The sequence below is a fragment of the Meriones unguiculatus genome, chromosome 8 (assembly GCF_030254825.1).
Source record: "Meriones unguiculatus strain TT.TT164.6M chromosome 8, Bangor_MerUng_6.1, whole genome shotgun sequence".
Classification (NCBI taxonomy): Eukaryota; Metazoa; Chordata; class Mammalia; order Rodentia; family Muridae; genus Meriones; species Meriones unguiculatus.
This window is the reverse complement of record NC_083356.1, coordinates 32,934,203-32,946,864: the sequence shown is the minus strand read 5'-3', so window position 1 is coordinate 32,946,864 and position 12,662 is coordinate 32,934,203. Positions and strand designations below refer to the sequence as shown.

Below are 12,662 nucleotides of genomic sequence, written 5' to 3'. Positions count from 1 at the left end.
GCCCTTTACTCCTGATGCCATTTTGCCTGGAGATGCCTTGCAGTTACATAGACCCCTGGGAATCCTAATAATTTGCTTGCCTGAGATGTACAAAACCCAGTCTCAATAGCCTTAATGCAGGGGAGACACTGGCATGCAGTTAGTACCACAAAATTCTTCATGGCATCCAGCTAAAATTAGAGATGCCCTGGAGTTAGTAAATGCCTCCACACAACTTCATCTCAGGCTGTGCTGGAGAGAATCCAGTGTAGGAAAGAGAGAAGTCAGGTCCTTCATTTCAGGTGGGTCTGTTGTTTAGTTCTGGTTCCTTCAGCATTCCACTCTGTCTTTGACAGCCCACTCTTATTCTAGTCCCTCGACCCTTGCTCAGTCCAGACCCAGTGATATAAATGTTTTTTCTCTGGCTGCAACTCCATTCTACATCTCCTTATGTGTGTCTATGATCAATCTAGATCATGGGGAGGGCCTGTGTAATCATTACTTTTACATCTCTGTAACAGGGGGCTCCATAGAACAACATTTGAAATAGCTTTTATTTTGGAGCATGGTTTTAGAGGGTTGAAGTCCATCATGGTTCTGTTCACAGTGGTGGAAGCATGTGCCAGATCCTCTTTGCATCATGGGATCAGTAAGCAGAGAAGGGAGCCCTGGTCCTCAGCCGGCTTTCTCCTTTTCCATATTTTATTTAACCTCATCCATCCCAGCCCTCATATTCAGAGCAAGTCTTTGTCCCTCATGTAACCCTGACATGTCCTTACAGAAACACAACAATTTCCTGCCTCAATCCCCCTCATGGTTCTTGATTCACTTTTCAGGGATGATTAACTGTCACAGCCATCTTCAAAGACTCTGGTTCCATAGGGACACTGCCAGCAGTACCAGCACTACCAGCTCTTAGCCATGGGAAACTTCACTCTGTGGTAGTGGCTTTCTCTGCTTGTTAACCTCAGAACTGTTCAATCACCCTGTTCCTGCTTTCCTAACATCTTTGTAGTTACTTCCAGTGTTCAGTTCCCTTTGTTGACCTCTGTGCATGGATTCTTTGTGGCAGTGGATACGACTAACGTGCCACCACTCTTGCCTCATGCTGGAATCAGGAAACAATAAACTGTACCATTCTCAAGTCGTTCATATGTAATAGCTTGGTCTTTACAGCAAAAGTTTGCCCTGATCTGATAAGAGGCCCCACAGCATGAGCTTGAGAAGAAAACTCTCAGGCTATCCTTGGTGGAGCTTATTGTGATATGGGTACTAGCTAGGGAAAGATTGCCCTGGGCCAAGTGGGGCAGGAGAGAGACGACAGTGGGTGCTACTGTACATTATTTTTGCTTTAGGTCAATTTTCCTTTTGAATGGTGGCAGAAAGGTATATTTGATCCCACTGAACCCTCTCTCTGGCCTCCCTCATCTAGGCTGGTGGTATGCCTGTTAAGCTTCTATCATCCAGCACTGGGAGGTGAGGGAGGACTGACCACACTACATCAAATAGCTGTTGTTTGAGGTGCACGGGAACACTGAGGTAAACAAAGCAAGCTATTTAAAAATATTTTCTCTCTCTCTCTCTCTCTCTCTCTCTCTCTCTTTCTCTCTCTCTCTCTATATATATATATAAACTTTTATTAATTACATTCTATTCACTTTGTATCTCCCCATAAGCCCCTCCTTCCTCCCCTCTGAATTCCACCCCCCCCCCTTTTTCATGTATGTGCTTCCCCAAGTCCACTGATAGGGGAGGTTCTCCTCTCCTTCCTTCTGATCTTAGTCTATCAGATCTCATCAGGAGTGGCTGCATTGTCATCTTCTGTGGCCTGGTAAGGCTGCTCCCCCCTTAGGGGGAGGTGATCAAAGAACAGGCCAATCAGATTATACATTTTTTAATTTTTATTAATTGCAGTTTATTCACTTTGTATCCCCCCCCCATAGCTCCCTCCTTCCTCCCCTCCCAAACCCATCCTCCTTCCCCCTTCTCCACCCATGTCCCTCCCCAAGTCCACTGATGCAGGAGGTCCTCCTCTCATTCCTTCTGATCCTAGTCTGTTAGGTCTCATCAGATGTGGTTGCATTGTCTTTTTCTGTGGCCTGGTAAGGCTGCTCCACCCCTCAGGGGGAGGTGATCAAAGAGCAGGCCAATCAGTTCATGTCAGAAACAGTCCCTGTTCTCATTACTCTGGAACCCACTTGTACACTGAACTGCCATGGGCTACATCTGTGCAGGGGTTCTAGGCTGTCTCCATGCATGGTCCTTGACTGGAGTATCAGTCTCAGAAAAGACCCCTGTGCCCAGATTTTTTGGTTCTGTTGCTCTCCTTGTGGAGCTCCTGTCCTCTCCAGGTCTTACTATCTTCCCCTTCTTTCATAAGATTCCCTGCACTCTGCCCAAACTTTGGCTATAAGTCTCAGCATCTGCTCTGATACCCTGCAGGGTAGAGCCTTTCAGAGGCCCTCTGTGGTAGGCTCCTGTCCCGTTCCATGTTTTCTTCCTCTTCTGATGCCTATCCTCTTTGCCTTTCTGAATGGGGATTGGTAAAACAACCCAGATGCCCCTCAGTTGAGGAATGGATATTGAAATTATGGTACATCTACACAATGGAATATTACTCAGCAATAAAAAAACAAGGAAATCATGAAATTTGCAGGCAAATGGTGGGAACTGGAAAAGATCATTCTAAGTGAGGTATCCAAGAAACAGAAAGACACATAGGGTATATACTCACTCATAAGTGGATACTAGACATATAATATAGGATATGTTATATGTCATATTAAAATCTGTATACCCAAAGAAACTAATCAAGAAGGAGGACTCTGGCTAAGTTGCTCAATCCCCTTTTAAAAATATTTTATTTATTTGTGAATGGCTGCACACGTGTGTGTGTGTGTGTGTGTGTGTGTGTGTGTGTGTGCATGCACACACTTGCATGTGTGCACACCACATCACTTCTTTGGTACTTATGGAATAACATTGTAGCATTAGTTCTCTCCCTTTATATTTACCTCGGTTCTGAGGCTGAAACTCAGGTTATTAGGCTCACATCAAGCAGTTTTATCCACTGAGCCATATAGTTGATACCACCCAAAGCAATTCTTTATGAATTCTGTGTGGGAGATGCCTGCTGGGGGAAAATGGATGCTGGGAAGAGACGCATACTGGAGTAAATGGTGAAGATGCATGCTTTATGAGAGATGCCTGGTGGGGGAGATAAATGCTGTGGAGAAAGATGTGCTATGGAGAAATGCATTCTGTGGAAAATGCTTGTAGAGGTCTGTATTCTGAGGGAGACACATGATGTGGAGTGATGAATGATGGGGACACTACACTTGAAGAAACGTTTCTAGATTGCATGGCAAAGTGTGGCTCAGTTCTTGCTGAAGTTCTTGGGCCAGAATTCCAATCTAGCTAAGAAAGACTTACATGGATTTTAGCATACTAAGACTGTTGTTGTCTTGTGAGCATGTGGAATCAGCATCTCTGGATAGCTTGTTGAATATTCATATTTTCAGCTATGAGGCCAGATCTATTAGACCTGAAATTCTGAGTTGAGTCTTTCATGCTGCTTTCAAGTGATTCTGCCATGCAGTGAAATATGAATAGTTCTGGAATGAATGTTTTTCAGGTATTTTCTTGTTGTAAAGGTCTGAGGTGCTGCTGTACTTGACATTTGAAAGAGAAAAGAAAGAGAATTAGTTCATAGCAAACGAGAAGAGAAACAGTTATCCATCATATCCCATGTGTCAACAAAACCAGTTTATCTCTAAGATTTAGTTGGGATTAATAGCCCATTTCTCTACTTCTATTCCATTTCAGCTCCCCACTCCTCTTCTTTCTCTTCTTCCTCATGTGTCTATTTACAGGTGCAGGTGAAAGACAAAAGCCAATGTCAGATGTCTTCCTTAACCCCTCTTCACTTCACCTCCTCAGAAGAGTTTCTCACTGAACCTGAAGATTGCCAATTTGGCTAGTCAAGTGGCCATAAAGCCTCAAGGATCACTTTTTCTGGATTCAGTCAGTGAAATGATTCCTAATTATGTTCTGCTATATTCATAGATCAGTGTCTAGTCCAGTCATCCTCATAGAGGTTTCCTTCAGCAGCTAATAGAAGCAGATGCAGAGACTCACAGCCAAACATTAGGCAGAAAAAGAGTCCAAGTCAGAGTTCTTCATTGGATCCCTCCCCTTGGAGCTCAGAGAACTCTGCAGAAGAAGAAAAAGAGGAATTGTGGAACATGGCATGTGGAATCAACTAAACTGGGTTTTTGAAGGCTCACAGAGACTGAAGCAGCAATTCTGGGCTTGCATGGAACTGGACTAGGTTCACGGCATATTTGGTATGGTTCTTGACTTGCTGTTTTTGGAAGACTCTGACAGGGGGAGTGGAGATATCTTTGATTCTTTTGCCTACTCTTGAAATATTTTTTCTCTTACTAGGTTGCTTTGTCCAGCCTTAATGTAAGTGCTTGTGCCTGATCTTTTTGTGTTGTGGAGCATTTGATTGAAATTTCTGGGAAGTCTCCTTTTTGCTGGGGTGGGGAGAGATAGAGGATGGAGGTAGGAAGGAGGTAAGGAGAAGTGGGGGGTATTACAGTTGGAAGGTATTGCATGAGAGAAGAATAAATAAAAATAAAAATTAGAAAAATGCTACATGGATATTTGTTTTTAATCCTTTTTGTAGTCATTAAAATCTGTATAGATACATGTTTGCCAGCTCAAGACTGTATTTTCCAGCTTCTCTTGCAGCTATCTCCCAGTCAATGTGTGAGAGGCGAACTGAAATATGTAGCAACCTCCTATTTTTCCTTCCTTATTCACGTGTGCATATGGATACATAAGCAATAGCTGAAACATCTACTTAGGACACTGAAATAGAAACTGAGCAAGAATTTAAAATCAGTCCATATCCCTGACCCCAAAGGCCACTGTATCACCTCACATGCTTACATTCTTGTTGCTTAGGGAAGAAATGTTGATGTCTAGTTTAGACCACTTTTCCATTTAGGCTTTGTTAGCACAGCTAGAATCTGTATCTTAAATAGTATCATTCTTTTACTCACAGCTCTGTGCCTTGTCTTATCACTAATGTTTAACCATCAACTCTTTCAATGTTTATTGAAAAAAAAATCAAACATTAGTAACTGCATATAAGACAGTGAACCATGTTCTCAGGAGACAAGAGTGACTCTATTAGTCTTTGTCTCCTGATTCTCCTTCTATAGATTACCTAAGCTTTGGCCAAGCCATTATTCTCAATGCTCCCTCCTACCTGTGTAACTAGTGTTTATTTTTCCACATGGATAGATGTCATACCTTATATTTTAGCCTAGTATTTTAGCCTTAAAAAGCAACACTTACTCTTCAAGATCCTGTGGTAATTTTCCAAGGCAGAGTTAAGTCTTTGCCATAGGTTTTCTGTAGTGCTTTTTTTTTTTTTATTTTTAACAAATTGCACTCACGTTTTTATTGCATGTAAAATATAGTAAGAAACACAGCCAATAAACAGAATGCATTGGAAGGATAGCTCACTTATTGTAGAGACAGGTTGGGAAGTACTGTTTGAATTCACGAGAGCAGTGTACTTGTTCAAGCAAACATGAAGAAAACTTAGTGTTTCTAAAGACAATGAAGATCAATACCTTTCTACCTCTAATCAGGTCCTGACTGACAGCTCCCTGTCATCATAAATGAAGGCAAATATATCTCTCCATTCCAAACATGTTTTTATTTTCATTTTGATTTCTAATTCGTTTAGATTCTGAAGAAATGTCCTCGGCCAGCTTCTACCAGAATGGATTATCATAAATGATACTCTTTTCGTCTTCCCAGTGTCTTTGTGCAGAGTGAAAGGCAGTGCGTTTGGAGTATCCGTGTAATGGTCATTTCATATGTTAGTAAAACTCTAGAACTGGCCTTCATTCAGGCCTTTACAGCCATTGAAGCAGGACATTCTCCCCAAGCATGGTTGGATACCATAAAAAGCTAAAATGTTACGCTCAGGATGCGAGGCTAAGCACTGCACTCAGGGTCAGCCGCTTTGGACCCAGAGAAGAGCATGTCTGGTTGCATGCCGGTTGATGTCCCAGGTCCCGCCTCTGAGAAAAAGGTATCAGACGGGTCTGATGCTCTTTGGGTGGATGACACCTAAATGAACATCAGTACAAAGTCCCAATTTATTTCTAATATCAGAGATCAGACCTCTACTCTTGCCTGATGCGTCTAAAACAAAAAGGGGAACTGTAGAGAGCTGCGGAATGCTATGCCTTAAAGATGGAGCTGGTTTCCGCCTTCCACCTTCCCGATGGTGAGTGCTCTCTCTCACGAACAATTCCACATTTGGCTAAGGCTGAGGATCTGGCTTGCTTCCATGTATGTGGACCTATCTGCATTGCCCCCGTGGCACGCCTTGGTTGGCTACCCAGAGGCTATTTAAGCTGTGGGCTGGCTTTCCCCAGGGTCCGAGGATTGTTCAAGGTTCCTGAATAAACTGCATTGAAAAAAAAAAAAGAAGTACACATCCTAGTTAAAGGTGGGTTAGAGCTTCTGAGTGCAAAGAAAAGGATGACACTGTAAGTTAAGTGACAGTAAACTACACAAGAAATAAAAAAGGAAGACAGCTACTGAATGACACGTATGTTTAGAGATCACCTTTCAAAATACATAACAAAATAAAGCATTTTGAAAGAAAGAAATGGGAACAGGGATGGTTAGGAAATGAGTATCAGAATGGACTATATGCCAAAAAAGTGGTAAGAATCAAAGAAATCCAAGACAATTTCTCAATGTCCAATCTCAACTTCCCAGCCTTTACTTGAGGCCAGTTCTGTAGTGCTTTTTAACATAAGGTTTTATAATGGAATTTTTCAGTGTTTGACAACTCTGCTAAAATGCAGTCTTCCAGAGTAGTAATGCTATTTCCATTTGACCGCCAAGAAATATTGATTGAGCTCTTGGCACGTGCCAAGGCTTGCTGTAAGCACTGGGGATGGGGCCAAAACAGACACAATTCTTGTACATATGGGGCTTGTTATTGAGCAGCTGCAGAGACCATAACCATACAGTATCATGGTCTGGGGCTGAAACAACAGGTATATCATCTCATTGTTCAGGCCACAGCTGAACTGAGGCACAGACTTAAGCGCTGAGTATGATAACTGAGCTAATTCTAAACTCTCCAATGCACGTTTATGACATGCCTACGTGCCTACTAAAAAAAAAAAAAAAAACAAAAAAAAAACCTGATACATAGTAGGTATTCAAAAATATGCTCAAGGTAATAATGTTTTTGGTTTTTTGTTTTTTTTACTTTTTTAAGCACTGAGCATAATTATCGCAATTTTAACCCTTAGTTTGATTCTTTTCACTTAACCCACAATTATAGAATATATTTCATGATTATGATTTTCACTCTATAGGTGAGAACATTGAAATAGGGAGAGATTGAATCATTTTCCTAATGGGTATATCCATAAAGAGACAGAGTTGAGATTTGAACTATTTTGCCTCTCAGGTTTCTGCTCTCAGATGCACATAATTGGATAAAAAGTTATCTTTTCATATACTAGCTTTCTGCTGATGTGGAAATAATTGTGTTGTACTGGAATATATCTAAGATAAATAAGTAGTATTTTCTCCTCTTACTATGGACGATGGAATTGAAACTGAGCTATAAAAGTATTCTTCCCAGAAATTATCAAGGGCACAAATAGCAGAGTTATAACTTCAAGCAGTTTTGGTTCTACCACCATATATAGTTAGCTTTTGGTTAGTGTGATACAAGTACCTGAGGGTGGAAAAGATATTAGGTTCATAGCTTCAGAAGCATCAGTCCATATTTGTTTGGCTTTGTGTGCTTGAATAGGACATTATAGTAAAAGAAACAGAGGGGAGCTGTTCAGTTTATAGTCACCCAGGAAAAAATAACAGTATGATGGGGAGCAACCAAAGATGATAGGACACCTCCTGCTAAGTGAGCTACCTTCTCCAGCTCTCCTATCTCCTACATTTCTAGAGGCTTCCAAAATAATATCCAGTCATGAGCCTTTTGAGGAGAATATTTCATATTCAAACTATAGTATATCTGTCCACATTTTTTCCAACATAGTAGTTTTATTTATTATTTGGGATTTCACATAACTCTCCCAAATCACATTCATATCCAGTCTTCCCAAAGCATCTATTCTTGTGCTACCCACCAGAAAAAAAAGAAGAGAAGAAGAAGAAGAAGAAGAAGAAGAAGAAGAAGAAGAAGAAGAAGAAGAAGAGGAAGAAGAACTCAAGTTCAATTTGTGTTACCCATATATTCACTGAAGCATGGCCAAACTCCCAGTGGCCATTCCCTTAAAGAAAGCTGAATCCATCCCCACCCCTACCAAAAGCGGTCAGCTATGAAGAGCTACACTTCAGCATCTCTATCACAACTTTTAAGAGTTCAATGGCTTCCTGTCCAGATTGTTTCTTTTTTCTTGGGGAGTGATGTTGTAGGTGTGGGGACGATGTCACAGAAGTCTTCTATGTCACTCATTTTCAAGTGCCAATCTACCAGATGGTTATTAAGTTAACAATAATAACAGTCAAGATAGTACGAAGGTGATAGATGTGAAGAAGAGGAGGAGGAGGAGGAAAAGAAAGAGGATGAAGAGGAAGGAGAGAATACAAGCTTTCTGGAAGCCTTCCTCTTTCTTGGGACTTGAGTTGACAGAATAATGTAGATTGTAAAGACAGTTGGCTCTGCATGAACACCCCAGAACAAATTCCCATTTCCTTATTGCTCTTACCTCCTGCATGTCGATTTGCATTTGTGCAATGTATTCTACCCATTGCTAACACTGTTTGATTAGCAGCTCGATCCATTTCCCTGCTTAAACATGAAGCTGCCCACAGTATGGAAATGTTACAGACAATGACCTGTATTGAATAGAATTTTGTCTTTACAGGAAAATTACAAGTCGCACTTGCAGATTTTAAATTTAGAACAGTTTTTTTCTCCTTTCACATAAATGGAAATAATATTGAACTATTGTTAAATGCTCCAAAAGGCATGTGAGTAGAGAAATGACTAAAGAGGGGGAGGCTCAGGCTGACATCTATGCTGACTCAGCTCTGAGCCACAAGATGAAAGTAAGGAGCCTAAACTGTCTCAGAGGATTCCATACCAATCATGTTAATTGGAAACTGGAAGGAGGAAATGGTCACAATCAACAGATTTATAACCCAAAGGGCAGAGCAGTTCATAAATTTAATCCAGCAACAGAATTAGGAAATAGAATTGATGCTTATAAGAATCAGGGCAGGGTGGCGAGACCCGTCCAAATAACCTTTCCCAGATGGCTGGAAATGCTTGAACATATTTTATTTGAAGCTATTAGAAATATGAAAAGAGGGCTCTCTCCCAGCCCCTGGCTAAAGTATTGTAACTTCTTTTTTTATAGTCTTTATAAAAGAAGGGCAATAAAGAGACACAAACAGGATAATAAAGTTTAATGGTGGTAAAATCCAGACACCTGAATATATATAATTTATTTTGCTCAAGATCTCATCCCGTTGAGGCTGCTATTAATTAGTATGGAAATGTGCTACAAAGCCAATTTTGCATGAGGTTTGTTATCTTGGGTGCTCCATGAGAAGGAAAAATAAAACAACCAGAAAAAAATGTTTGCCACTTCATTACAGAAAGAAGTAGAGAAAATGCATCAAAATTAGCCCAGGGATTCCATGTGCAAAAATGAGATGCCAGACCTCTCCAGAGTCCCATCAAAAGCTTCTTCTAACAGGGCAAGGCAGCCCTGGGACACGACAAACAAGTCCCTTCTGTGTTGGCTAGTATTGTTAATCTGGAATCATCTGGAAAGGGAATTTCAGTGAGGGATTGTCTAGATCAGAATGGCCAGTGAACATGTCCATGGGGCTGTCTTGATTACTGTAACTGATATAGGAAGACCCAGCCCACTATGAGCCACACCATTCTCTGAGTATGGGTTCTGTACTTTGTGACAGTAGAGATGTTGAGCTATTCAGTAAACACACATGCATTCACCTTTTCTGCTTTGACTGTGGATATGATCTGACTAGCTTTTAAGTTCCTGCTGCCTTGACTTCCTTGCTGGACAGTAACCTGGAATCATACGCTAAAATAAACCCCTTCTTCCCTAAATTGCTTACGTTGAGGAGTATTTTAATCACAGCAGCAGAACTGAGGCTCGGACACCTTCTGAGTTCCACCAAGAGAATCTTTCAACTGTGGAGGAGGCAGCATTCATGTAAGGGAACCAACCTTCTAAGGATCTACTATGGCCACAAACACAGCTGGGTGCTGAGGCAGAAGACAAAGATCCAGGAGGCTTTACACAAAGCCTTGTACAATTAGCATGTGAAAAAAACTAGTGAGCAAAGAGGAAGGTTGGACTCCTTGTACTTTCCGCTTGCAAAGCCACCACAAGCCACAAGCCACCTGTGTCACTGGCAGAGGCAGAAGCACTCTGGAGTGTCCAGCATGGTTTGTTAGAACATTGTGCACACCTTCAGTATGCTAATGAAACCAGTGACATATGAGGTTGGTTGCAGGTACCGGAACATACAGGACAGAGTCACAGCTACAGGACAATAGCTTGAACTTTCACTCTGGTGACACTTGAGTTACTGAACTCTCTCCTTTTTTTTTCCATTTTGCTTCTGTTCTCTCAAGTTTACAATCTTTTAACAAACTGTCTCTGCCTCTTCATCAACTCTGGCTCTGCTCAGTTCTTCCTTGGGAAACTTAAGAATCTACAATCTTCCAGTGGTGCCTCTGGCCTGGCTATCAGCCTATAGCAGCACTGTTCCTATGCCAGGCATTCTTGATTGTCTTTATCCTCCAGGTGAGGGGGTTGAAGCTCCTGCATGTTAGAACCTCAATCGAGAGAGCTCATTAAGGAAAAGCCAAGAATGCAGATGTGAGAGCCAACTCCATACCTATATTTAGTCAGTGTCTTGCTGGCTGTCCCATTTTTGAATACACAGCCTGGATGTCACCACCCACTGTGTCCTGTTTGCTTCCAATGTGCCAGGTAGAACATTTACCTGGCTGTTAGAACTTTAAAGGAAGAGCTATAAAATGAAAAACGAAATCACTAACTTTTCTCAAGCTTCTTGATGGGACAAGCAGAGCACAACCCCCCTCCACACACAGATACACCTCCAGCTTGATTTATTTGCACTGTTCATCACCACAGGACTGAGAGGAGATAAGTAACTTAATGAAACACAATTCAACACCTGCAGTCTCCACAGAAGTTGGTACTCGATGAACATTCAACAGAGAGCACAGTCAAAGCTAAAAAAGATTATTAAAAGTGACCTTATCAAACACATTATACGGCAAATATTTCAAAACAATCACCCCTCAGTCTCTGTGTGGGTTAGTGCCAGGAATCCATGGCAGAAATCAGAATGTGTGGATGCTCCTGTGCTTTACACACAACTCAGAGGAAAATGGAGGCAGTCCCACAGAACTTGAAAGTGTCAGGAGAAACTGAGGAGTTACTGGGGTCTATACAAAATATAAAATAAGTGAACAGAATGCTAGTGATATTTAAAAAAGGGGGGGCTGCACAGTTGAGAACCTTGCTGAAGTATCCTTTTAAGTTCTTTTTTTTTTTTTACTTTTTTTTAATTCTTTATTAATTACACCTTATTTACTTTGTATCCCCCCTGTGGTTGCCTCCCTCCTCCCGTCCCACTTTCTCCCTCCACCCTCTGCATGCATGCCCGTCCCCAAGTCCACTGATAGGGGAGGTCTTCTTTTCCTTCCTTCTGATCCAGGTCAATTAGGTCTCATCAGGAGTGGCTGCATTGTCTTCTTCTGTAGTCTGGTAATGCTGCTTCCCCCTCAGGGGGAGGTAATTAAAGAGCAGGCCAATCAGTTCATGTCAGAGACAGTCCCTGTTCCTATTACAATGGAACCCACTTGGATACTGAACTGCCATGGGCTACATCTGTGCAGGGGTCTTAGGTTATCTCCATGCTTAGGCTTGGTTGGAGTATCAGTCTCAGGAAAGACCCCTGTACTCAGATTTTTTGATTCTGTTGCTCTCCTTGTGGAGTTCCTGTCTTCTCCAGAGCTTACTGTTTCCCACTTCTTTCATAAGATTCCCTGCATTCTGCCCAAAGGTTACCCATAAGTCTCAGCATCTGCTTCAGTAGTCTGCAGGACAGAGCCTTTCAGAGGTCCTCTGTGTCAGGCTCCTGACTTGTTCCCTCTTCTCTCCTTCTTCTGATGTCCATCCTTTTTGCCTTTCTGGATAGGGATTGAGCATTTTAGCCAGAGTCCTCCCTCTTGATTAGTTTCTTTAGGTGTACAGATTTTAGTAGGTTTATCTATTATATGATGTCTATATGAGTGAGTATATATCGTGTGCATTTTCTGCTTCTGGGATAGCTCACTCAAGATGATCTTTTCCAGATCCCACTATTTACCTGCAAATTTCACAATTTCCTTGTTTTTTATTGCTGAATAATATCCCATTGTGCAGATGTACCACAATTTCTGTATCCATTCCTCCACTGAGGGACATCTGGGCTGTTTCCAGCTTAGTATATATACATATATATAAAGAACTCAAGAAGTTAAACAGCAATAAATCAAGTAATCCAATAAAAAAAAATGGAATGCACAGCTAAACAGAGAATTCTCAATA

General features: G+C 41.5%; 1 long non-coding RNA gene across 1 annotated transcript in view; it reads left to right on the top strand.

The window, feature by feature from the left end:
• The window catches only part of LOC132656004 (uncharacterized), a 38,492-nt gene extending 34,443 nt beyond the window's left edge, over window positions 1–4,049 (top strand). The window contains exon 3 of the long non-coding RNA XR_009593961.1: window positions 3,852–4,049. This is a non-coding gene — a long non-coding RNA (uncharacterized LOC132656004). The remainder of the gene's footprint in view (window positions 1–3,851) is intronic.
• Window positions 4,050–12,662: the final 8,613 nt, after the last annotated feature.